Genomic DNA, 27,901 nt, shown 5'->3' on the forward strand with positions numbered 1-27,901 from the left:
AGGCTTGTGAAGTATAAATCTAAGCTTGTCAAGCTTAGCTAGTTAGAAACTGCTTTTTTTTTTTTTTGTATTTCCATTAGTCATGAAAGATATGCAGAATTGCTTCCATGTCACTTTTAAGTAGCTGAACATTTCTATATATGCATATTGCCTGAGGATATTGGAAATAGAAATTCCCCCCAAATTAAGTACCAGATTGTCAAGAAGCATAAACACAAGGGGTAAAATTTTACCTTTAGCTATGTTAATGCAAATCTAGTCACAGTCATGAATATATTATTTTTATTCTTCTCCATCTGAGATTGCTATATCAGAAATGGAATTTTAGTCCATTTATCCTGTGGATACAACACATTACATATGTACCAGAAAGCACATCTTTTTGTTGTTGTTGTTCCTTTTTTTTCTTGGTAATGCAAAATAGAGCCAGTAGCTCATTTTCTTACAGAATCTGAGAAACCTCACCAATCCTAATATGGCTATCCCACCAACATATTATCATTCCAGTATAAACCAGAGCAGTGCTTGAAGCTGCTGACCTGGGTCCACTCTCTCTCCAGGGTTACAAGATGTTATAAACTGACTGAATTAATCAATGAGCTCAGTGAACCACTGGCTAATTCCATGAAGGAACCCTACCTCTCATGAAACTGATGAGTTGTTTTACAGTCTTGATCAAATTGAAGAGTCCTGTTATTACTGTGTAGACAAAGTTCAAATTTATCAGACTGCTTGGGTCACTTTTTAGATGGCCATATTTCCCATAAATGTATATTTGAAGGTATAGTATAGTGTGTGTGTGTGTGTGTGTGTGTGTGTAGAGGGGAACTGGAGTTTGTAGTCCTTAGAAATCATGTAATCCATTGCTTTATTATTTTTGCTTACTCCATCCACTCAAAATGCAGAAGCCATAGATAACAACTACACATGATCTCAGACAAGAAAATCCAGTATCTTTGAGTTTTTATTTAAAATGGAAATACACCAAGATAATTTGAAACTATGTCTTCATTAATATTTTAGCTTATATTCATATTGCCGAAGTGCATATCAGAAGTATTATTTTTTCCTGTCATTTATTTTACTTGTTTTCATGAACTCCACAGTGTGATTGTAGATGGGCCTGCTGGGATGGCGAGCTATCCGTGTATATACACACAGGACAATCTATAAATTACACTGTATTTAACTTGTCTAGGAGCTGATCTTGAGGAGAGATTATGAATCATAATAATCCATGTGCTGGGTCCCCATACATAAAGATAGCTAGTATTTACTGAGAAGTTGCACAGGCAGGCACAATCCAAGGGTTTTACATGAGTTATTTCATTTAATCCTCTCAACAGCTCTGTGAGATATGAATGGTTACTGCTTATTCTTGCACATGAGGAAAGTAAGACTTGAAGAATTTAAGTCACTATTAACAGTATAATTTGTGGTCTCTTTCTCCTCAGTTTTATTGAGAAATAATTGACATATATCACTGTATAAGTTTAAGGTGTACAACATGATGGTTTGATTTACACGAATTGTGAATTGGTTTAGCTACCCTCCATCATCTCACATAGATTAAAGAAAAGAAAAAAATGTCCTTTTGTGATGCATAACTTGTCTTCTTAAAAAACATGCTGTAACAATGTAGGCTTTTCCTCAGTGTGAGAGTCCCTTGAATGCAAGACTATATGTGTGTAACTACTGGTGTGAAATTCAAACCAGGCTTTCATTCTGTCTTTAACACTAACAACACATAAAATTGAACACTGGACATCTCAATGTTGTTGCCAGTGCCTCTTTGGTTGCAACACTCACAGGGTGAATACAATACCAGGACCAAAAGGTAAGAGGAAAAGCCATGCGGGGACATAGAAAGGAGACTAACAACATAACCGAGGCGTGTCACATGGCTACACTTGAAACATCAAATAGCGGAGTGTTTAAAGAATCAGAGCTAATAGGTCGATTCATTTATTTACATAGGTGCTCTTATTCTTTTCAGATATAAATTAGCCCAATCATATTAAATATCACGCACTGTGTGTAGAGTTGGGTGATCTCCATCAAATAATGAGTGCGGAGGGTACACTTCACTCCGAGTGCCTTCTGTTCCAGCTGTTTCTACTTACATTAATTTTCTTAATTGGGTTACAATTAGGCTGTGAATGAGATGTTAACATGGGAATCAGAGCTTTTCAACAAAAGGGTTTACTTTCTTTATTGTTTTGTGGTTCTTAACTTTCAGAGGCCTATCTTTTGTTACATGTTAATTAAAAAAATATTACAAAGTGTTTAAGACAAGCTTATAGCATATAAGGAATAACCTATTTACATCTCAGCAGATCTAACAACTTGCCTGCAAGAGAACCACTGTTCAGGAAAAATTTTCAGTTTCTTTAGGGGATGAGATAATATTTATTTTAAAAAGATTATAATCTCTCGTCTATTTCTTCCATTGTCTGCAGGCCTGATCTCACTTGCTAATAGGAATGCTCTCAGCTAGACAAGGCTGGGGTTGGGATAGTACAAGTGAGGTCCAAGGCCTTGCTAGTCAAAGGGTTATCTTCACATTAACACCATCATCATCGCCTGAGAAATTGCTGGAAATTCAGAATCTTAGACCCAGTTTAGTTTCAATCCTGTTGAAACAGAATCTGCACTCTTACAAGATCCCCAGATAATTTATGTGCACATTAAAGTTGAGAAACCCCATAAGAGTCTGATTATAGCAACGAATGAAAGGCAATTCCAAATTTTTTAAAAAGGAATTAATCATCATACATTCTGATCATAGATTAAGAACATATGGGGGCATCTGGGTGGCTCAGTGTGTTAAGTGTCTCCCTTCAGCTCAGGTCATGATCTCAGGGTCCTGGGATCAAGCCCCGCATCGGGCTCTCTATTCAGAAGGGAGCCTGCTTCCCCTCTCTCCCTGCCTGCCTCTCTGCCTACTGTGGTCTCTCGGTCAAATAAATAAATAAAATCTTAAAAAAAATATGAAATCCCAGCTAGGTTGAAGTAGTCTTTTGACAATTAGATTTAAATTTTTAGTAAATCACTATTTTAGATTTAAAAAAAAATCAGTTAAATCTTTTAACTTTAAAAAATCAGTTAAAAGATTTTAAAAGCATTATGTAAGAAAAGTACAGAGCCAAAGTTGAGTTGGCAAGTGTTACTACATTGGTTCTTTAGGCTGTTGTTCTCTAAGGAAGCCAGACAATCCAATTTTCTTATCCTCTATGGGTCAGTGGTGCTGTATGTTTGAAGACTAATGTAAGAGTCTGTGGAAAGCATTTCACTTCATCCATAATTTTCCCCATTGTTTTCTTACTCATTTTAATCATTGTAAGCCTTTTATTTATCATTTAATTTCACAATTACTCAATTAAGTGCACTTTACTGCTAAAAATTAATCAGTAATATATTTTTAAAACTTCTGTTCCAAAAGAGCCGATTTTTTGAGGAATGCTGTGGAACTGTTTATTTGGGTTGCCAACCCTTGATGTCAAGTTGACTTAGTTGAGATTGCTGCGGTTATCCTATGAGAAGCAGAACATACCTGTGAAGATTTCCTCCAGTCAGTGATCAATCACTGTTACCTTTCTTCACCTGTTTCTTGGCTGTCCTGAGATTTTAAAATGTCATCCACAAATTTTATCTGTACATTAATTGTTGGACTACCCAGTTCCTGGCTGAAGAGGGGCTTTGTAATTTCTGTAACTGGTTTGATGGCTGGGACTGGTACTATTTGGAACAATTTACCCAGGCTTAATGGCTATTTCTGCAGCAATTTACCATGTACTTCGTTTTATCCACATTATTACCAGCATTCAGAATGTCAGATGTCCCTGTCCTATCTTTCCCTTCACTCTCATCATCAAGTATTCGTCTTCCAGATAGCTCAAGCTCACAGGGGCTGGGCTTCTGCTGCTCTCATAACAACTGTAGAACCTGAATATGTCTCCTGATCTGTAGCTGTATTCTGAGATAATGGTGGGACTGCCATCTTTTGCATTCTGTTCACCTACCACATGTTGATTAAGGCAGCATACACTGGTTCCGTATATTGCTGGCCAAGTATATCTATCATTCCTCATTTCTCCATGGTCTCTTCACTGGAAGAAGTTTACATACTCCTGATCAACTCAATCCCTTCCTATAAACTCCCATAGGTGCTCATTGGTCATTTCTCCCAGTGGATCTCTGTGGCTTTCTGTGCTGTTACTGCCCGAGCACCATTTTTTGGAATAAGGATCTATGTTATGTGTTTACATCTCATCCTATCATCAAAGAGTATGACAACCTTTGTAGTCTTTGCTCCTTGTTACATCTGTGCCTTTGTGGATTACCTGTGTAGAAAATTGAATTTCCAGATTTCTTTTCAATAGTGTCCCCTCCCTGATACTTTGTCCTTTTCACTGTGAGAACTTAATCCCCAGTGTCTATAGAGAGAGGGACATGGTGGTGAGGTCACAGGGTAGTTATCTACACTGAGGCCATCTGTACGCCAGTCATTTCTTCTGGCTAGCCGCAATGGAGACTGCTATGTTGTCCCTTTAGGGAAAATCAGAAGACTTTCTGCATTCTGGTCAGGGCTTACATTAACCTCCAGGGGGCCTAGAACATGTATCCCCAAAGCGGGGAGGTCCTTGTTTGGATATCAACAAGATGGAAGGCCAAAGGTGGAGTCAGTATTGTCATCACTCTCACAGATGCTTTACTTCCTTAAAAGAATTTTGGAAAACGTGGCAAAAATTTAAGTTTACATTTAAATATAGGTGGTGAGTATATGGATGTTTGGCATGTTCTGTTTATATTTTTTAAAGTTTACATTGCTTCACAATAATACTTGTTTTAAAATTCAATCTTGTTATGTTGAGATACTTCTACATATTTAAAAAGCAGAAAACTGAAAATCTTCTATGAACATCTTCGTCAAGTTTCTATTGGTCATTATGCTATTGCTGACTGGCAGAGCAACCATGCCAGGAAAACTTAAGCCTTAAGCGAAGCAAAGCTGTCCTGTGGTTCCTTGTCTGAATACTTGCCCCGCCCAAATAAATTTTGGTCCCTTCTGACCTGATATTTTATTAATCTTAACCTCAAAAGGGCCTTTCCTGCTCAATAACTAAGTCTTTCATCTCAATCCTTCCTATTTCTCTTCCTATTTTACTTTTCTCTACAACAATTAGCATAATTTCTACTTATATATGTATTTTTATTGAATGTCTTCCACCACTAAAATATAAGTTCCATGATAACACTATATATCCAGTACCCATAAAGTGCCTGCCATATAGTAAGCACCAAATAAATATTTGTTGAATGGGTAAGTGAACAAACAAATAAGAAACTTAATATCAGATTGTATGCCCTTACCCCCTTAGAATGTCTTAGTGCATGAGAGTTGGGATTCATATTTATTCAAAATCCCATTGAACTCTTTTTTTTTTAAGATTTTATTTATTTATTTGACAGAGAGAGATCACAAGTAGGCAGAGAGGCAGGCAGAGAGAGAGGAAGGGAAGCAAAGCAGGCTCCCTGCTGAGCAGAGAGCCCGATGTGGGACTCGATCCCAGGACCCCGAGATCATGACCTGAGCTAAAGGCAGCGGCTTAACCCACTGAGCCACCCAGGCGCCCCCCATTGAACTCTTGAAAGTTCTCTTTTCTTGATACCTTTGCTTCCAATACTTTGCAGCCTCTTGACATCAGGATTCAGGCAGATAAACCCATGGATGGCTCAAAGACATAAGAGCTTTGATTAAGATTTACTACCAACAGGAATAAAAAAAAATGTGAATTACCACAGTGATCCAAGATAATTTAACTCTGTGTGTAGCAGACACTGTGTCTATGGAGAAGATCTTATTTTCAGGATTCTTTATTTCTCATACCCACTCTACTGTGACTTAGCTGAAAGAAATTGAGACTCTTTCCTCAAGATCTACAATACCCAGAGGAAGGGTAAATAAATTTTATGTTCTTTACCCTCCTCAGAGCTAATAACAGAAAGAAAAGCAATGATAAGCACTCAAAACACTTATAGAGAAGTGGTCAACTAGACTTCAGAAAGCCCAGAGAAAGTGGACTAGCATTGTCATAAATACCTATCTGAAATGCCAGATTTCTGATGTCTTCTCATACTTTCAATGCATCTTTTAGACAGGGTTTTAAAGCAGATGTCTACGCTGAGTGAGTGTTGAGCATGCTACTTCTGCTCTATAATGATGTGCTTTCAGTTGAGAGGTAATTCACACCAGTTATTCCAACTCATGTTAAAATCACAAGATGAGAAGCATTTCAGGCCAGGCCATCTCTTGGAGCAAATGTTTATGACTACACCGCAGCTGTACCATCATGTGATGATGTAGTAAGTCTTAAAATGATAAAGAAGGTATTTTAAGTGAACTAAGAAAAGTAGAAAAGTTAAAGACAAGTTTTTATATTTAGAATTACAAGCTTCCTAGTCTTAGAGTAAAAATATGTTTTCTTTTCAGTTTTTTTCTCAAGGAATTCTATGGACTCTGACCCAGAAAACTTGCCACAGTAAGTGCATTTCTTTGTCTTGCTATCAAGAATACATAAGGCACAGTAAGTGCATTTCTTTGTCTGTGAAGTGGCTATCAAGAATACATAAGGCTCCAGGATTTTGTTTTTTTTGTTTTGTGTTTTTGTTTTTGGCTTTTTGTTTTGTTTTGTTTTGTTTTTTAAGGAGACAAATAGCTTTATGTTGGAAACACATGGTGTTACTTGCAATAAGGTCATGAAAAATGTAGAAATGAGAAGCTATGGTTGGGGGCTGGAAAGATATCTTCTGTACTAGGTTTGAATAACTGCTGTAGAGATTATTCATTTAAATTAGCAATTATTTTTTTTCCTTAATACCATGATTTTACATATGACTTTTTTTCTCTTGGATAAGATGAAAAATCCAATGAATTCTAAAGTGTGTATACCTCCATACACACACACACACACACACACACACACACACACACACACACACGAATCGTGTCTTTAGTAGTACCTATATAGCACACTATACCCTGTGTAACTAGAAGCTGAGTGCTATTGTGAACCGAGATTTCCTCTACTGTTTGAGCCCCAGTGAAAACTATCCTTGTGTTTTTATGATAACTCTTATTTCTACCACTAGTAAATTATTCCTGGAATTTATGAGATTGTTTGTTATTTTGACAAAGATATATTTGGGGAGATTGCCAAAAGACAAAGATCTTCTATTGTGCATTTATAATTTTGCATGAGTTAGATTCTTCTTGCTCTGCTCTTCTCCTTGTCGCCCTCCTTCTCTGCCTCTCCTTCCTTATTTCTTCTACTCGCCTCTCCTTTTCCTTCCTTCTTTTCACTTCTTTGTCCATGTCTGAAATTACTATGGGATCACTCAGAGCTCCCAAAGAAAATGGAAAAAGCACGAAATCCCTCACTCTTTGCAAATATCTGTCATTCTAGCCAAAGGAATCGTGCTATTTAATTCTAGTCAAATGCAAATATCAGACTCTTATTCTAAGAGGTTGTGTATTCCACCAGAAGATTCATGGCTAGGTATCAATGGATGGTTACCAATCCTAGCTCTCTCAACAATAAACTCAGGAAAACTGATTATTGGTTCTGCCTCTGCTTTCTCATCAATGAAGTGACAACACTAACAGTTGTTTGTAAGGTAAGGTCATCTTTCAGCGGCAGCTCTTCTACTTTGTGCTAATCTCCAGGAATGCTTAGAAATGTGGTCCTGACACTTGATAGGAATAGGGATATGTTAGCTACTGATAAAATGCAAATTACAGTTTGAAACTCCCATATAATATAGGTGCCCAGTGCTAAATTACCCACACTGTTTTGGGATGGGTTGAAGGTTTACACTCAGTTCAATCTGCACAGCCTGGCTTTAGCTATATAACCAGTTAGGTATTAAAAAATACCATTGTAGGGGTGCCTGGTTGGCGCAGTTGGTTGACCATCTGACTCTGGATTTTGGCTCAGATCATGATCTCGGCTCATGAGATCGAGCCCTGCCATGGGGCTCCATGTTCAGCCCAGGGTCTACTTGAGATTCTCTCCCTTTCTCTCTGCCCCTCCTGATGGTGCTCTCTCTCCCTCTCTCTCAAATAAATGAATAAGTAAATCTTAAAATACTGTTGTAAATTTTTGACTGGGCAATCCTGAAAGCAAGATGCCTTGCATGTCTTATTGATTTATAATCTGATGAAAAGAACATCTGCAGTTGAGAATAAACATGGGACTGCACCTGGAAGTGTCAGACCCTCCATGATGGGTATGTTCTTCTTTCTCCTAAGGTACCATACTCTTGACTTTTACTAAAGTTTTTGTCACCACATCCGATGGAGACTTGTGAGTCCTTTCTACCAATTATCAGGCCCTTTGTAACTGATGCACTTGAACTTTTTCAGATATAGTTGAGAGGTTGACTTGGATTTTTTCTTCTTTGCATTTACTCTTACTAAAGTAAACATATTTGCAAAACAGAACATAAGGGAAATAGTAATAAAGGATTTGTTCTTATCTCCAAAGCTGTTTATCATTATAAACCACTTTAGAGAAATATCAGATTATAAAATATAAGGGTATATAATTTCTCAAGGGATTTTTTGGGAAAACACACACACACACACACACACACACACACACACACACACACACGCACAAAACCTTCCAAACATTAGGAATTAGTGTTTGACATTTATTTTGACTCAGCAAAACAGATTTTTATGGTCATAATATATTGTGTATGTTGATGCTTAGTGTTATTATTGTCTTTTCTAAAAATCTGCAAATAAGACCTTTTAAAATTAACCAGTAGCTATTTCCAATTTATAGATAGTAATTTATATTTATATCTTAGTGAACTTAAGAGTCTTGACCAGATACCTTTTTTTTTTTTAAAGATATTATTTATTTGACAGAGAGAGATCACAAGTGGACAGAGAGGCAAGCAGAGTGAGAGAGAGGAGGAAGCAGGCTTCCCGTGGAGCAGAGAGCCCGATGTGGGACTCGATCCCAGGATCCTGAGATCATGACCCGAGTCAAAGGCAGAGGCTTAACCCACTGAGCCACCCAGGTGCCCCCCCCCTTTTTTTAAACAGTAAGTTAAAGTTTATTCCACCTCTAATGCAGGTTAGGTTATTCTGACTTTAAAGTAGCATCACATGGCATTCCTCTGAGTCCTTTCCAGAGATGTTCTGTGGTACTTCCTCTGTCTGTTCTATACATCCATGCAGTCTCTGGCACTGGGGGGTTATCTGGGTTTGGATCACACAGCAGTGGACAAATGGATACAAGAGCTTGAGAAATAGTTAAAGCAGGGGACCACTGTGATCTTAGAATATCGAGACAAATGCTGCCATTACTGTTAATATTTGGATGATAAATTCTTGTTGCAAATGCAACCTTAGGTGGTGTGAAGAAGTATCTGTAGGAAGATGAATTGTCCAAAAGAATACACCACCTTGATATGGGCTGTCATTAGGTCCTGTAATTGTGGCTTGCCAATGAAACACATCATCTCCAACTGGACTTGCCGAACATTGTGCTGGAGGATCATGGCCCAAATACCAAAATACCCTTTAAGGCGGTCTTAGTTTGTAGTTATTTTATAATCATTCTTATTAAGGCATTTTAAAATAATGCTTTATTTTCTTGTTTATCTTCCATGCTTTCTAAAAGAATTATCATTAGCTGTCTCTACCACCTTTCTGTAAAAGCCATAGTCACTGAAGGGTGCATTTTAGCATTTGAAACCTCAGTAGTATTCATAAAATGAATATAAAAAGACACATTGCATTTTTTTTATTATCTTGAAAAAAGAGAATATTATGACTTCTGTGCCAACTGTCAAACTCCACTTTAGTAAAGAATATATGCATATATTTATAACACATTGTACTAACACACAAGCACACACATGTGTTAACTTTTAATGTCATGTTTTCAAACTGGACAACAAAAGGAGAGATACTAATAAGGACCATCTGCTACTTTAAACTTTTCCCTATGTTTTTAATTTCAGTCATGAGTCTCTTAAAGGAAAACAAAAAACAAAAAACAAAAGTGATATCAGGAATGTCTGGTGGCTCAATTGGTTAAGTGGCTGCCTTCAACTTGGGTCCTGGGTCATGATCCCAGGGTCCTGGGATAAAACCTGCTATCAGGCTCTCTGCTCAGCTGAGAGTCTGCTTCTTCCTCTCCCACACCCTTTCAAATAAATAAAAAATCCTGATATCATACACATCCACATTAAAGATGCACCAATATAATTTCATTTGGGGGTCAGCGATTTCTAGCCCTCAAGGTTTAGGACACAGAAGAGGTTTTAACACATTTTTTTTTTCAGTTTATACTACCCTATCCCCCTGCTTCACATTTTATATTCCTATGATTGCCTGAATAGAAATAGTTGTATTTTTTTCTTTTGAAATAACACTGTCTATCCTAGTTTCTGAGATAATACTGCAATATTTTCAAAGTGATATTCACCTCGGCTCTCTTGATCTCTCCAATTAAATTGGTTTTACCTTTTCTACCTTTAAAATCAACTTTACTTTTAAAGATACCCCAAGGAAATTCAAGCACAGAAAAACTCAGGTGTGATAAATCAGTTTCTGATGATAAAGAAGTTTTTCTCTTTCTATAAATGAACATTTCAGTTGTTGTTTGACTAGATTTGTCAGTATAAAGAAAACAGAAATGTTCTTTTTCTCATCTTCATTAGATCATAGTTTTTATTAGGCTTGGATGTTGAATGCCAGATGCATTCAATGAAAACAAGATTGATTTATCATCTTCATTGTAAAGTGGTGATACCAAGGTAGAATACAAATAACTGTTTTGCCTTTAAAGTAAATTAAGGAAATTATAGTCAATATATTCTTTAGAAACTCGGAGTAAACTTGAAGTCCATCTTGAGAAAAAGACCAGATATTGGACACAGTAACCCAAGGGACAAAGAATAACAGTATCCCTTTACCTACTGAGAAGAGCAAGGAAAAAGAAACTTTGACATAGTCTTCAAGCATTTGAAATTTTATCATGAAAACAAACAAAGCAAAAGAGCAATCTAGTATTTTTAACTTCTACTATAAATAGACAAACTAAAAGGGCTTATGTCATAGCATAAATATATGAGATTCTCATATCCTGAACATGAAAATTGATATAAAATTTTAATGGTTTATTCAATATATTGTCAAATTTTAGCTGAGTATATGTGGATTTGATGATTTTTAGAATCCTCCCAGATCCACAAGATGCTGAGTCTATCAAAGTATCATCTTTCACTGTTTGATGTGGTTATAACTGCAAAACATCTTTCCATCATGTACAATAAAAACAGACTTCAAAAAACCAGATGAAGCTAGGAATGTTTAATCTAAATTCATTTTACAGAAGTGGAGAAAAAAACCCCAAGATTTTACAGTGCTTGGGTTTCTTTTTTTTTCTTCTGTAAAAAAGTAACTTCATTTTTGAAATAAAAACTGTCATTAGATAATTTTTTACATCTCAGTGGTTTTGTGTAGCTTTGAGCAATATACAATATGTTCTCCTTTCCTTGAGTTGTCTGATATAAGTGAATTTGTGGTGGCGTAAATATATTAAGGGGAACGGATGTTTCACTGATTAAAATTTGCTAACATCAACACTTCCTTAAAAGGGGAGAACCAAAAAAAAAAAAAAAAGTTTATCTTTGTGTAAATTGTTGTCTTTACCCAAAATAAATGCACCCCAAAATAAACGGCTTCATTTTCATAATAGCCCTATTTAACCAAAACATAACACAAAACCAGCATGTAATTGGTAAATTTCACAGTACTTATGTCTATATATGGCAATACATTAAATCATTATGTATTTTCAAAGAATGATAGCTTCAAGATGGGCCAATTCCCTTTCAAATGACCACCACAAAATGGCTTAAAAATTATCAACTTCTTCATGTTTATCTCTGATACACAGATTTATGCTTTTTATTTATTATTTATTAATTTATTATTATTTTATTTATTTATTATTATTTATGCTTTTTATTTATCTATGATAATGAGATTATTATAAAAAGCCCTTGGAAAAAACCTCCCCCTATCAACCTCTAAAGATAACCAAAGGCTAACAATTTATACCAGTTCTTTCAGGTATAATACTGAAACCAAAAGAACTATGTCTATATAAGATACAATACAAAAATGAAATTGGGTACTAGAGTGCTATCTCTCAGAATAATAATAGCACAAATAGCAAATAATAAATAGTATAAAAATATTAAGAAAACTATACATAGGACTTCCTCTGTGCTTGGTAATATTGATTGTAATATCAGAGATATTTATTTGATATAATTTTTGAGGTACAATTATTATTTCATCCACTATAAAAATGAGAAAGTGGGGCCACAGGAATTATTTTCTTAGGGTTACCCACATAGAATACGGTAAAGCTAGGATTTGGAAAAAAGTAGACTATTTCTAGAGACTTTCTTCTGAACTATACTGCTGTCCCACCTGTCTATAGAAATAATGTTTTTTTTTTTTTTTAAGATTTTATTTATTTATTTGTCAGAGAGAGAGAGAGCGAGCACAGGCAGACAGAGTGGCAGGCAGAGGCAGAGGGAGAAGCAGGCTCCCTACAGAACAAGGAGCCCGATGTGGGACTCGATCCCAGGATGCTGGGATCATGACCTGAGCCGAAGGCAGCGGCTTAACCCACTGAGCCACCCAGGCGTCCCAGAAATAATGTTTTTAAAGGCATAAGTAACTTCTGATATTTTTGTTAACTTACTTGGCCTTAATAATATATTTCTAGGCTTTTGAATATTTTACTTCATTCTATTTGTTTTCTGTTGTTGCTGTAACAAATTACCACAAACAGTAGCTTAAAAAAGCAACACATATTTCTGGAGCTTGGAGAACAGAGATGGCCTTACTGAGCTAAAATAAAATTGTCAGGGCTGCATGCATTTCTGGAGGCCCTAGGAGAAAATGCATTTTCTTGCCTCTTCCAGCTTCTCAAGGCTGCCTTCTTTCATTGCCTTGTAGCTCCCGAATATCTTCACAGCGAGCAATGCCTAGGAGAATATTTCACTGGGCTCACAGAATTATCTAGGATAATCCCTTTATTTTAAGGTCATTTGATTAACAACCTCAATTTCATCTGCAAATTTAATTGCCCCTTGCCATGTAATAGAACATATTCAAAGGTTCAGGAGGTTAGGACATATGCATTTTGGGGAACCGTTATTCTGCCCACCATACTCATGACATATTTATTATACAGAGTATTTTGTACGTGTGCTTGTGTGTGTGTGTGTAAAACATTATCATCACAGTTTAATGGGAGGATAAATTAATTATCCACTTAATTGTACCTTTGACATTTTGGGTTATAAAATTGTTTTGTTTCTAAAATTTAGAAAACATTACTTGTGTTAACCACTCACGTGTTTGGTTTTTATTGGACATTGCCATTTGGTCAGTGAACCTGTAGCAAGGCATGGCAGTTTTATCTACTCTCCCAGACTCTTGGAACCATACTGGTAATAACTGCAATTTGAATACTTAACTTCATTCTCTGGTGTAAAATATAAACTCTTTAAGAGTAGAATCCTGTAAGTATTTGTGAAAACTGATTACATTTTGATGACAAGTTTGTTATTATCCTGTGTCACTTGTTTACATTTACTTTGCTTTCTTTTTTAAAATTTTCCTCATGAAAAACAAAGGGAAGTTTTATATATATATATACACACACACACACACACACACACACATATATATATGTAATCCTATATTATTTAACACATATGCTTATTGTGTCTCAAAATGTTGGACTGGAACCATGATTAAGAAAGAGCACTCTTTGTATTGGTATATATTTGTATCTAATATTAAAAAGTAGAAGAAAGGGAGCACCTCAGTGGGTTAAGCCTCTGCCTTCGGCTCAGGTCATGATCTCAGGGTTGTAGGATTGAGCCCCCCATCAGGCTCTCTGCTCCGCGGGGAGTCTGCTTCCCTTCCTCTCTCTCTTTCTGCCTCTCTGTCTACTCGTGATCTCTGTCTGTCAAATAAATAAATAAAATCTTAAAAAAAAAAAAAGTAGAAGAAGAGCACCTGGGTGGCTCAACCATTAAGCAGCTGCCTTTGGCTCAGGTCATGATCCCAGGGTCCTGGGATGGAGCAGAGCCCCACATTGGGCTCAGCTGGGAAGCTTGCTTCTCTCTCTCCTACTCCCCCTGCTTGTGTTCCCTCTCTCACTGTTACCTGTGTCTCTCTGTCAAATAAATAAATAAATAAATAAATAAATAAATAAATGAAACTGTTCTAAATATTTGGGTAGTAAGTTGAATCATATTTGACTTTTTGCTCCATTTTTAAGTCATGGCTTATCATTCTGAACCAACATAATCCAGGGGTGCCTGGGTAGGTAAGTAATTGAATGTCTGCCTTAAGCTCAGGTCATGAACCCAGGGTCCTGGGATGGAGCCCCACATCAGGCTCCCTGCTCAGCAGGGAACCTGCTTCTCCCTCCCCCTCTGGTGCTCTCCCTGCTCTGTTCCCTCTCTTGCTGTCTCTCTCTGTATATCAAATAAATAAATAAAATCTTTTAAAAAAATCCAATAATTTTCTACCTGAAGAAAATATTTATTATCAAGCTGGAAAATTTTCTCTACATTGTATAATATTCCTGAGGGCAATATCATTGAGAGTTCAAGTCCTTACTTGGAAATAATGACCTAGAGATATAGGCCTGAAAGAAATAAAGAATGTATACATGAAAACAAACATTAGACAGAAAATAATCACTGTAAACACCTATATGTATGATCCACATTACATAGTGATCATATGACTATATGGTATGAATGAAAAAAGGATTAAACAGAGGCTTAAATATGATTTTAGCCTGGGCCCATGAGTTGAGGTGCAAAAATGCATGGAGCAATGTTTCTAAACTTTTTTGTTGTTGTTTTAAATTATTACTTCCTAAGGAAACTTACTAAATACACTGATCATTTTTTAAAAATATTTTATTTGTCAGAGAGAGAGAGAGAGCACAAGCAGAGGGAGGGAGAGAGGGAGAGGCAGACTCCCTACTGAACAAAGAGCCAGATGCAGGACTCAATCTCATTACCCTGGGATTGTGACCTGAGCCGAAGGTAGACACTTAACAAACTGAACCACCCAGGTGTCCCTAAATATACTGTTTTTAACTACGTCTTTCCTTTCATAGAATTTTAATACTGTTATTTACTGTTATGATGGCCCTTTGGAGGGCCACACATTAAGATGTCATTTACTGCCCCCCCCTCCAAACAGTTTTTACATCCTTGGAGATAGTATCATCCCCATTGAGAATACAGAAACATAGAGTGACAGCAATGTTACTGCTTGACAGCAGTGTCAGAGCTTGACAGCAAGCTCAATAGGCTATTTTCAAAAACCTTCATTTTACTGACAGGAAGCTTGGACACAGAGAAGGAAATTGATTTGTCTAAAACAGTACATTCTTACTAGGTAGTATGGATAACATAAAAGAAACATAAGGCATGGAATATGGCCAATTTGCTTCTATACACAAGTAATATTGATCAAAACAAGAAGCGCTGTTGGAAACAAAAATATCCATAAGTACCTACATTATAACTAAGTGATGTAACTGTCAGGTATTACCTCTTAGTCTGATATTTTGATGTAAATAGAATGCAACATTATTTGAAAATTCAAAAACTAAGTATTACTTGTATGATAATGTATAATAGGAAAAAAAAAAAAAACTTCTTTGAGAGAAGCTCAGTCACAGAGACTTACACATTCCAGTAGAAGGCAAGTCTTGTTTAAAGGTCAATCGCACGTATACTCTTGGTATTTTCCCTGAGTTAGAGCTTGTTCAACAAAGTAAGGAGTTCACAACTGTCAGATGCTGGCATTTCAAAGGGTAAAAGATATCTTTATGAAATAATCAGGACAAAAATCTCTTCATGCACCATAATGTATTAAATACCACCTGGAAAAGACTATCAAAATTTCTTCTTCTACCTACTTATGAAAAATGATCTCCTTTCTTAGAGTAGTAAAAATAAATATAAATAAATCACAATCAGGAAGTAAAACTGCCATTTGAAGTTAATGTCTTCATATTCCTGATTAAGTGATGGCAAAATATTGTGCAGAAGATTATGGTTGAGATCAGAGCAATAAGCAATGTACTATAATTAAATTCCATCACATAGAGAGGGGAAACGTAAGCTATGTTCCTTGGTCATAGGCATAGATGGTATCTGCCAGGCAACTGCATACAATTCTAGCTGGGAGCACTAGACCATTAATTAAAATTACCAGGATTCTTCTTGCCTAATAAAGTATTCTAAATTTCTTCACATTACATGCTTTAATTTTAATACATTCCTAAATGGTTTAGGAATACCTGTTATAAAGTAACACAAACAGTGTGGATCTCATGGAGAAAACACAATAGTTATAATAAAGGTAATATGTAACAATTCAAAGCAGATATTTAAAATTTGAAGGAAAAAATAAGTAGTTAAGTCCTTGCCTTGGGCCATACCTTTGATCATGTTAACACTTACTCCCCTGGAAACCATCTCTGTTCAACTCACCTATCCTAAATGTGTCTCCAGGCCAGTAACTCAGGCAAACCTCTCTTCATTTCCATTCATATGAATTTCTTAGGCTTTTGTCAGTTTTTTACTAGCCTTGCTCCTAAATTAATTTTGTTTTACCTGGTCCCTTGTTCCTGATTTGTATTACATCAAGGTCTTCCTCCTACACTTCATTGGCTACACCTTTCAACCCAATAGACTTTTGGCCTAATATTTTATTCCTAAGTGTCAACTAGAATATAATACCCAAGCCTCAAGTCCAGATACCACATCGCCCAAATTGATATCATTGGTTGATAGCCAAAATTACCCTATAGAAATCAGACAACTAATTTAGTCCCTCATTTATTCTTTTACTCATCTAAAACGTATTTATTGAACAGTTCAATAGGCAGGGAACTCTGCTGGTGTTGGAGACATAATGATAAATAAGAAAGGATGGTTCTTTATTCATGGATCTTACATTCTATTTGAGGAGACAGATATGAAATAAATAACTGTATAATTGCACAAATAATTTTTCCATTTGATGAATACTACAAATCATCTCAGAGAATGTCGACATTATAGACCTAAAAATTTGTTCTAAGCTGGAAAGTCTGGAAATGCTTCATTGAATAAGAGACATTTAATCTGAGGCTCAAAAAATACAGTTTTCTTTGCATGGAATAAGGAGAAACACAAAACAGAATTAAAAGCATAGACAAAGGACCTAAGATAAGGAGGGGCTTGGGTCATCAGAGGAGGTATGAGAAGAATCAGTGTGGTAGAAAGTAAAGGGAGAAAGAAGGTGTGTAAAGATACTGGTAAGATAGATTGATGCCAGATTATATAGCACAATTTTAAGCATTTTGAATTTTAACTAGAGAGCTTTGGGAAGACATTGGTAACTATAAAGTTGTGAAATTATAGGATCCTATTTGGGCTTTGTAAGCATTTTTTTGACAAAGAGTATGGATAATGAATTGGGGGCTTATAAAAGAGGCTACTAAAAAATCAGATCAAAGGACACAATTAAGAGTGAAAAGACAAAGAATGAGAGAAGATGCAAATATATTTCTGTAAGGGTTTAGTATCTGGAATATATAAAGAACTTCTATAACTCAACAAGGGAAAAATGAAATAACTCTATTTTAAAATAGCCCAAGGACTTGAATAGACATTTCTTAAAAATTATATACAAATAGCCAACAAGCATATGAAAATGTGATTAACATCCCTAATCATCAGAGAAGTAGAATTCAACACCACACTGAGGTATCACCTCATGCCCATTAGGATAGCTACCACTAAGAAAAGAAGAGGAGAGGAGAAGGGAGAGGGGAAAGAGGAGAGAAAAGAGAAAAGAAAAGAGAACAGAACAAATGCTGGGAGAATGTAGAGAAATTGAAACCCTTGTGTGCTATTAGTGGAAATGTAAAATGTTGTAAATGCTATGGCAAACAGTAGGAAAGCCACTGAAAAAAATTAAAAATATAGAACTACAATGCCACTGCTGGGTATATATACAAAATAGTTGAAAGCAATGTCTTTAAAAAAATATTTGTCCACCCATGTTTATAGCAGCACTATTCATAATAACCAAGAGATGGAAGCAACCCAAATGTCCAGTAACAGATGAATGAGTAGATGAAATGTATATATACATACTACATACTACATATGCATACATACTACAGATTATTATATAACATATATTATATATTTAATATATACTTTTACTATATAATATATATTATAAATAAAATATATAATATAAATTAAGTAAAATATTTAATTTATATATTATACTATATATATTATATATATACATACTGCAGTATATACATACTACAGATTATTCAGTCTTAGAAAGGAAAGTAATCCTGTCACATGATGCAACATGGATGAACTTTGAGGATTTTAGGCTAAATGAAATAAGCCAATTATAAAAGAACAAATACACTGATTCTACAATTTTAGGTAGGTAAAGTAGTCAAATTCTTAGAAAATGGAATGGAAGTAACTATGGGCTGAAGGGAAATCAGGGAAGGGGAGCTTCTCAAAAACTATAGAGTTTTAGATTTGCAAGATGAAAAAGTTCTGGAGATCTGTCTTACAACAGTGTGAATTAATATACTTAATGCTACTGAACTATACACTTAACAATGGTTGAGATAATAGATCTTATGTTTTTTAGCCACAATAAAAAATCAATTAGGAGTTATTGCTACAGTTAAAAAAATGGTAGTTTGGATTAGAATTGTAACAGTGAGATCAAGAGAAAAGGATAAATGTAAGAGATTTGAAGTAGAATAAACATGCATATTACATGAAATATGTGGGACAAGGGAGAGGAACCAGGCAAAGAAGTGTTAATATTTTTTTGAATTATAAAGCTGTATTTGTGTCAGTATTGTGCCTGAGATACATATTTAAAATTTGTCAGTATGTAAGTAAGAAAAATTATGGCATGCGATGAAATTATGAAGGTAGTAAGAGGCTAATAGTAAAGAGAGAAGTGAGCTATAAAGAGAATCTAGAGCTTTATCTGAACATATCCAGATTTTATAAGTCAAATCAAGGAAAATGAGTGGACAAGAAAAGTCTGAGAAGAAAGTATATTAATAGATGTACTCCAAATCAGTTAATCACCTAGACTCATATTTACCAATTCTTTGTTCATTCCCTCTTAATATTAACAAAAAAAGATTACCATAAAGAAAGAATTCCCCATATAGTCTAATCTTAGACACTATGATGATCAGTGAGAAAAAGTGTAAGGTTTCAATTCTTTTTTCTGTTTGTTTTGATTTATGTAAAGATTTGTTGAAATATAGATCAGGATGTCATTCCTAAATAAGCCACAGACCTGTAACTTCACAATCACATGCAAATCCATATATGGTTTAAATTCATGTGTAAATTTTTAATTCTTAAAGAGTTGAGGAAAGAAAAACTAAATCTTTTCCACTCTCAAGATTACAAACATCAGCCATGATATATGTCAAAACTACTGTCAAAAAATAGCAACCAAGTGCCCTTATTTCTAGTGACACACAAAGAAAGAAACTTGAATCAAAACGTGCTTATCTTCTTACCCCAACAACTGAGAGCAAGTGGAAATTTCATCTGTATTCACATTAGATGGCATGTTACATACACTTGGGTTTCACTTTTTGTAGTTTATTTGGGGGCAGAAAGAGTAAGATTATGTAGAAGTTATTGGAGGTACATTATTAATACAGTGATAACTTTAAAGGATAGGTTAAGTTAACTAATTGTGTGTATTCACTGTAACTGAATTTACTGTGTAGATTCACCAGAGTTCAGAATATTTTGTTATAGTGTAACAGATTCGACTATGTATGGGGATTTATATGCATAGTTCATGAACAACTTTTAGCACATAATCATTTCTTGCCACTTTTTATTCAATACCAACTGAGCACATTGAAAAAACACTCAAAGTACCTCCTAATTCTTAAAAGTAATTTTTAAGTTGTAGATACATTGATGGATTAATGTTCAACTCACTCTTTCTTGTAAAGAAAATGAAGTGGGATGTAGCCAAATATATTATCACTGTACTGTTAATCACATTGTAGATGATTTGCTATTAAACAGAGGTAGATATCTTATTAATAAAGAAATTTTAAATCTATCCTTGAATCCCTACCTTATGAAATAGTGAGGGTTTTAGGCATTATAACTCACTTACATTTTTATTATTTGTTGTTCCTCTGTTAAGATGACCTAATCTTAGTTTCTCTGCATTTCAATTTACATAGACAAATAAATGTAACACACATTTTTAAATCTATGCAATGAAAAATTGGGGGTAGAAGGCAAATAACTTCTTGAGTAAAATTTTTCTTAATTTTAAGACACTACTTGAGTAAAGTATGTCTTAAGATTTGTTTCTGCCTATTTTTTTTTTTGAGGGTGCTTCAGTTGATATCAGAACTATCCATTCAATAAAATTAATTGCAAAGACGTTTTTAAAATACTACTCCTTTAGAAACTAAACTTTCTTGTTCTGATCATCTTGCTATATTGGAATGTAATTTTCAGTATGTTAGTCATTCAATATGTTAGCATTGATGTTTACTTTGGTATGAGTCTTGCTTTTTGCAAATCTGTTTATTCCTGGGGTAATTTGTAGATATTTGAATTCACTTTTGCCTTTTTAAAAAAGATTCTGTCAGTTACTCTGATATGATTATGAATATATTGAAAGCTGACAATGACATACCATTTCCATGTTATTACAAAAATGTTTTCATTGAGAAGAATCGCAAATATATAGATAATGACCTTAATATTCTTACAGACTACAGCCTATAATGTAGAACTGTAGAATAAGAAATATAATCTGAAAATAAAGCTCAATTATAAGAAAAAAACAAATTTACAAGAATAAAACCAAAGAACATGAGGTATTTTAAAATAATCTGTGTTTCATTTCAACAGGCATGGTGGGTGATTACAGGAAATTATTATGTTTTAATGAATTCTAAGGGAAAATATTACTGTGATAAAGTAACTTTTAATAATATTATGAGGTGAGTGCTGTGAATTGTGTAAGACTGATGATTCACAGACCTGTACCCCTGAAACAAATAATACATTATATGTTAATTAAAAAAAAAAGAAAAACTATTATAAGAAAATACGAATATATCAATGGAGTCATAAACATATACATATTTACTTATATATAAGATATATGTACATGTGTATGATTTACAACAAATTTTATATCTTATACATTATTTATAAAAATATACCCAGTAATAGTTTAGCTATTTATATGAATACATGAAAATTATATTGAAGATGAGGGAGAATAAATGGATACTGACTATGTATATTTTATAAGCTATTATGTTTAAAGTATGGTTTTAAAATCATCCATTGAAAATGGAGGTTAATGGCAAAAAAAATATATATATATATACACTATATACACATACATACATATGACACACACTATTATATATAAAGTCCTGATATTTTCTATTTTAAAAAAATTTATTTCCAGAATTTGAAAATTGTATAGAGGTTTGACATAGTTATTTCTGTTAAAACTTTCTTGGAATAAGTTAATGCTAATATTTAATTAAAGTCAGGACTTCAGTAAGTGTACACTTGCTCTTGGAGAGACAAATCATTGACTAGGGAAAGAAAAACAGAAAGTGCACAAACTTCACCTTCTATTTAGAGAAATGTCAGAGTGACTAGATTGTCTATCTGCTGACCTTTGGAAGACACTGGTAAGAGAGTTTTAACAAAGAAAAAAGAGACACTAAATTGTTGTATGTATTGAATAAAGAAAGGAAGTAGAAGCAAATTTAGGTATTATAATTAACCCAGGGGTGAAAAAAGATTAATAAAATTTTTAATCATTACTATATTGTGTTAAAACTTGTTTAAATGAATTTGTTTTTAGATTTTATTTATTTACTTGACAGAGAAAGAGATATCACAAGTAGGCAGAGCAGCAGGCAGAGAGAGAGAGGGAAGCAGCCTCCCTGCAGACAGAGAGCCCGATGCAGGGCTCAATCCCAGGACCCTGAGATCATGACCTGAGCCAAAGGCAGAGGCTTAACCCACTGAGCCACCCAGGTGCCCCTAAATGAATATTTTTTAAAGAAATGTTTGTCCACATCACTAAAGAGTTAAATCACAATAATTATTCATGACATCACAAAGATCCCTTGGACCATTTAAGCCAGTTTTTTATGTGTGGTTCCATATCACGGCCAAATTTTAATAGAGATGACTATCCCAATGATAGGAAATTCTTTGCTCAGTGTACTGAATTCATGATTAAATCTATACCAATGGAGGAAAATGGAAACTATAAAATAGGGAAGCTGTTAGGAGGAGTCAAGAGTCTAAAATTATGTTGAATACTGAAAACCCAGGGTGCACATATACCCCTTAATGATGAGTACTTTCCTACAGGTTAACAACTCCCATTGCTCTCGCTCTCTCTCTTTTTACTTTTTTTAAGATTTTATTTATTTATTTGAGAGAGAGAGAAAAAACATGAGTGGGGAAGGGACAGAAGAAGACGGAGGAGCAAACTCCCTGCTGAGCAAGGAGTCAGATGTGGGGCTTGATCTCTGGACTCCAAGATCATGACCTGAGTCAAAAGGAGACATTTAACCAACTGAGCCACTTGGGTAACCCCCCCACCCCCAATCACTGCTTTCTTATATAACAAGGAAATACATATTGGGCCACAATATGTTATGTTTAGTTATACATAACATATATATATGTTTATGTTATGTTTATTTTTATGTTTAGTGATACATGTTTAGTGATACATGTAAGGACATGCTACCTCTAGTCCCTACAAGTCTTAGGATCTTTTGAAAGTCTTTATTGACCTAAGGTACCCTCCCTGTCCTTGTCCCTAAATAGCTAATGGTGTCCATTGATATTTTCCATTTAATAACTCAAAGGGAAAAGGGAAAATAATTGTATTATTTAAATTTTTTCTAACCATCACTCCATTTCATTTTGTTTCTTTTTTCCAGTAATAATTATCAAATCCTGATAGCCTTTGTAGTTATGAATAACAAACAGTTCGCTATTCCTTTAAACAAAAAAGGAAATGAACATGGAAGGAAAAAAGAAGACAACTTATTTATCACTTACTTTTCTCCTGAGAACATAAGACTTTAATTTTATTAAAAACAAATAGACTCCTGGTTTTCAGTCTGGCATGTAAAGAACTTGAAAATCATCACTCCATCCTAACATTTCACTGGATTTAAAATTATTGATTGGTAGTTTTTCTTTTTTATTTTTATTTTTTTTTAAAGATTTTATTTATTTATTTGAGAGAGAGACAGTGAGAGAGAGCATGAGCTAGGAGAAGGTCAGAGAGAGAAGCAGACTCCCCGTGGAGCTGGGAGCCCGATGCGGGACTTGATCCCAGGACTCCAGGATCATGACCTGAGCCGAAGGCAGTCGTCCAACCAACTGAGCCACCCAGGCGTCCCGCTAGTTTTTCTTTTTTAAACACTAAAATATATCAACACATTTTATTCTGTCCTCTATGAAAGTCAGATATCAGACATATAGTTGTTCCCTGGAAACTCTGTGTGTGTGTGTGTGTGTGTTTCCTTACTTGAATTCATTGGGCTTCTAGAATCTGAGGCTCGATGTCATTCATTGTTTTGAGAAAATTCTCAAAGTATCTCTTGAAATTTCACTTTTGCATCATGCTCTCCTTTCTTTCTGTAGGTCCCCAAATTAACTGTTTTGGTTTTTCACTATGCTCCATTTATCCCTTATGCTCTTTTCTTAATTTTCTTTCACTTTTTCTGCATATTTTGGTCAAAACTTTCATATTTTTAACTTTCCATTTTTACCAATCCTGTCTTCAGCTATGCCTAATCTGTTAAACTTAACCATTGTATTCTTAATTTCATTCATTGTATCTTTTTCTTAAAAAAAAAAAGATTTAGTTACTTATTTGAGGTAGGGAGAGAGAGCATGAGCAGGAAGGGCAGAAGGAGCGGGAGACAGAAACTCCAGCAAAGATGTGGGACTCAGTCTCACTACCCTGAAATTATGACCTGAGCCGAAACCAGGAGTCAGATGCCTATTCAACTCTCCTGAGGTGCCCCTCATTGTTGTTGTTTTTTTTTTTTTTTTTTTTTTTAATTTGACTGTCTTTTCTCAGATTGTAATATCTGGAGAAACTACTCATCATTATCTTGAATGATTATCAAGATACTTAAAGTCTTTGATTACTTCAGTTTCAAGATCATTTACATATCTCTTTCTCCTGGTTTTGTTTCCTCTCCTAGAGTTGGGTCATTTCCTTTGTATAAAATGATTGACAAGACTAACTTCAAGATTTGGTTGGTGTTATCTCCTAATAGAGAGATTTTTCTTTTTCTTTGTGATAGGAAATTAGAATAGTTGCATATAAATTTAATATAATATGGGATTTAGGTAATTTGAAACTGAACTTCTTTCTTTGTAAGACCTAGACAATCTTTGCTTTTGTACTTTCTTTGGTAATAGTATTTCTAAGATCCTCACTAGAAATATGCATGGTATAAGGGTGCTGCTTTGTCAATCTCTGAAATACAAATTTTGTCTTCCAGTTGTACAGAATTACTTCAATCTATACTTACCTTCTGGTCTCATAGTCATTTTGTTGGTTTGTTTATTTGACTCTAACTCTCTAGATAGAACACCAGTTAAGAAAGCAGCAGATGCGGGACGCCTGGGTGGCTCAGTTGGTTGGACGACTGCCTTCGGCTCAGGTCATGATCCTGGAGTCCCGGGATCGAGTCCCGCATCGGCTCCCGGCTCTGCGGGGAGTCCGCTTCTCTCTCTGACCTTCTCCTCGCTCATGCTCTCTCTCACTGTCTCTCTCTCAAATAAATAAATAAAATCTTTAAAAAAAAAAAAAAAAGAAAGCAGCAGATGCCTCAAAGAGGCTCATTTGACTCTCTCAAAGTCATTGATAAAATTTCACGTTCATCTAGAGGCATTTAGTTTTCACTGGGATTTGAAACCCTCCTCATGTCTGGATGGCTTGATTGCTCAGATTACTTGAAACAAATATTGTCTGTTTTCATTTGTTTTAAAGTACCATGACTTTTCTAACTTTCATTGGTAGATGAACTGGTTTCATAGCATATAACTCTGCCATTACTATAAGTGGGAATTTATATATGCAAATTATCATGCATAGAAATAAGCATACTTTTATGTTAATTATCAAAAGAAGGACTGATTGTAAAATTATTAAAAGAAATCTTCTTGTAAATACAGCATTATAAGGTTTGAAACAGGCTAATATTTTAAAAGTAAAATGTTACGAACATCTCCAAAAAATCACACAGCTCTTTATTTTCACAAAGTCAACTAGAAGCTGGGTTTTCTGATTCCAGATGCAGGCTCTTAAGTACTCAGTTTGATAACACAAGTTCAAGTTTACAAAATATTTTCTGTGGACTTCATGGTTAATTGTGCAGCTCTTCTTTTCTATCTAGGAAATCATAGCAGTATTCCCTGGTTGATAGTATGAAAAGTCAAGGTCCTAATATTGTTATAAGTATATATGACAGCATAACATTTCAGTGGCTGACTTACTGAAAAATAACTGAAGAAACAATATTTTTTCAACAATTTTTACATTAGTTTACTTTTACCTTATCTTCTTCTTTTTTCTAAGTTTTTATTTAAATTCCAGTTAGTTAACATAGAGTGTAATAATTGCTTTAAGTGTAGACTTTAGCGATTCATCACTTATATATGACACTCTGTGCTCATCACAAGTGCCCTCCTTAATCCCCAACACATATTTAACCAATTCCCCTGCCTACCTCCCCTCCTGTAACCCTCAGTTTATTCGTTATGATTAAGAGTCTGTTACTTGGTTTTGCTCTTTTCTCCCTCCTATGTTCATTGATTTATTTTTCTTTGAATTCCACATATAAGTGAAATGATATGGTATTTGTTTTTCTCTGACTGCCTTAATTTTACTTAATTTTGCCATCCATGTCACTGCAAATGGCAAGATTTCATTCTTTTTTATGGCTAAGTAATATTCTACTATATTATATTCCTTACCCATTCATTAATTGATGGATATTTGGGCTGTTTCCATAACTTGACTATTGTTGATAATGCTGCTATAAACATTGGGGTGCATGTATCCCTTTGGATCAATATTTTTGTATGCTTTGGGTAAATACCTAGTAGTGCAATTGCTGGATCACAGGGTAGTTCTATTTTTTTTTTAATTTTTTTATTTTTCAGCGAAACAGTATTCATTTTTTTTTAAAGATTTTATTTATTTGTCAGAGAGAGAGGAGAGCGAGCGAGCACAGGCAGACAGAATGGCAGACAGAGGCAGAGGGAGAAGCAGGCTCCCCGCCAAGCAAGGAGCCCGACGTGGGACTCGATCCCAGGACGCTGGGATCATGACCTGAGCCGAAGGCAGCTGCTCAACCAACTGAGCCACCCAGGCGTCCCAGTATTCATTATTTTTGCACCACACCCTGTCTTCTTGCCTGAACCATGTAGTTTTAGTCCTATAGCCAAGCTATTGAAGCTCTATCTTTATGTATGAAAACTTAAAAATGGATTTGGAGCCAAAATGATTCACACACATACACAATCACATACACATACACATAAATATATACCATAAAACACATTCCTGGCCAATCTTTTTTTTTTTTAAGATTTTTATTTATTTATTCGACAGACAGAGATCACAACTAGGCAGAGAGGCAGACAGAGAGAGAGGAGGAAGCAGGCTCCCCTCTGAGCAGAGAGCCCGATGTGGGGCTCAATCCCAGGATCCTGGGATCATGACCTGAGCCAAAGGCAGAGGCCTTAACCCACTGAGCCACCCAGGCACCCCCATTCCTGGCCAATCTTAAAGCCATTTCTAAATCTCACACATTCCCACATCCCACCAACATGGCCATGTCAGGAAAGCATGTTTGTAGTGAGTTATGTCGTGGATCTTTGACCCAGAAATAATATATAATACATAATCTTACCTTTTATTGTTGTGTTCCAGAGTCTATTATCAGTTACCCTCAGATTGTAAAAACAGATGTCAAAATCCAAACTACACAAGACATTTAATAAGAAAAGCCATACAAGGTGCTTGGGTAGCTTAGTCAGTTATGTGTCTGCCTTCAGCTGAGGTCATGATCCCAGGGTCCTGGGACTGAGTCCCACATGGGACTCCCTGCTCTGCCAGCAACCTGCTTCTCTCTCTGCCCTTCCTCTCACTCATTCTCTCAATATCTCTCATTCTCTCTCAAATAAATAAGTAAAATCTGGGGCACCTGGGTGGCTCAGTGGTTAAGCCTCTGCCTTCGGCTCAGGTCATGGTCTCAGGGTCCTGGGATCGAATCCCATATCGGGCTTTCCCCTCTGCAGGGAGCCTGCTTCCTCCTCTCTCTCTCTGCTTGCCTCTCTGCCCGCTTGTGGTCTCTCTCTGTCAAATAAATAAAATCTTAAAAAAATAAATAAATAAATAAATAAATAAATAAGTAAAATCTTAAAAAAAAAAAAAAGTAAAAAAGAAAAGAAAATCCATACAATTTGTGAGAATAATTTACTTCTAAGCAAAACTTTCATGGAAAATAAATTATTTTCCTATAGTAGGGATAACTTTCTGTTTCATGTGTAAAAGACTTTGAAAGCTAAAGCCTGAGGATAAAGAATAACTTATTATGCATTATGTCTTTTTAAAAATTTTATTGAACATTAAAAAACT

The 27,901-nt window shown here is 35.1% G+C and overlaps 1 pseudogene; it reads right to left on the reverse strand.

Annotated features, from left to right (window-relative positions):
- Positions 1–9,177: 9,177 nt before the first annotated feature.
- Positions 9,178–9,758, reverse strand: LOC125104515 (ubiquitin-conjugating enzyme E2 D3-like; annotated as a pseudogene).
- Between the last annotated feature and the right edge of the window lie 18,143 nt (positions 9,759–27,901).

Source organism: Lutra lutra, chromosome 7, assembly GCF_902655055.1.
Source record: "Lutra lutra chromosome 7, mLutLut1.2, whole genome shotgun sequence".
Lineage (NCBI taxonomy): Eukaryota > Metazoa > Chordata > Mammalia > Carnivora > Mustelidae > Lutra > Lutra lutra.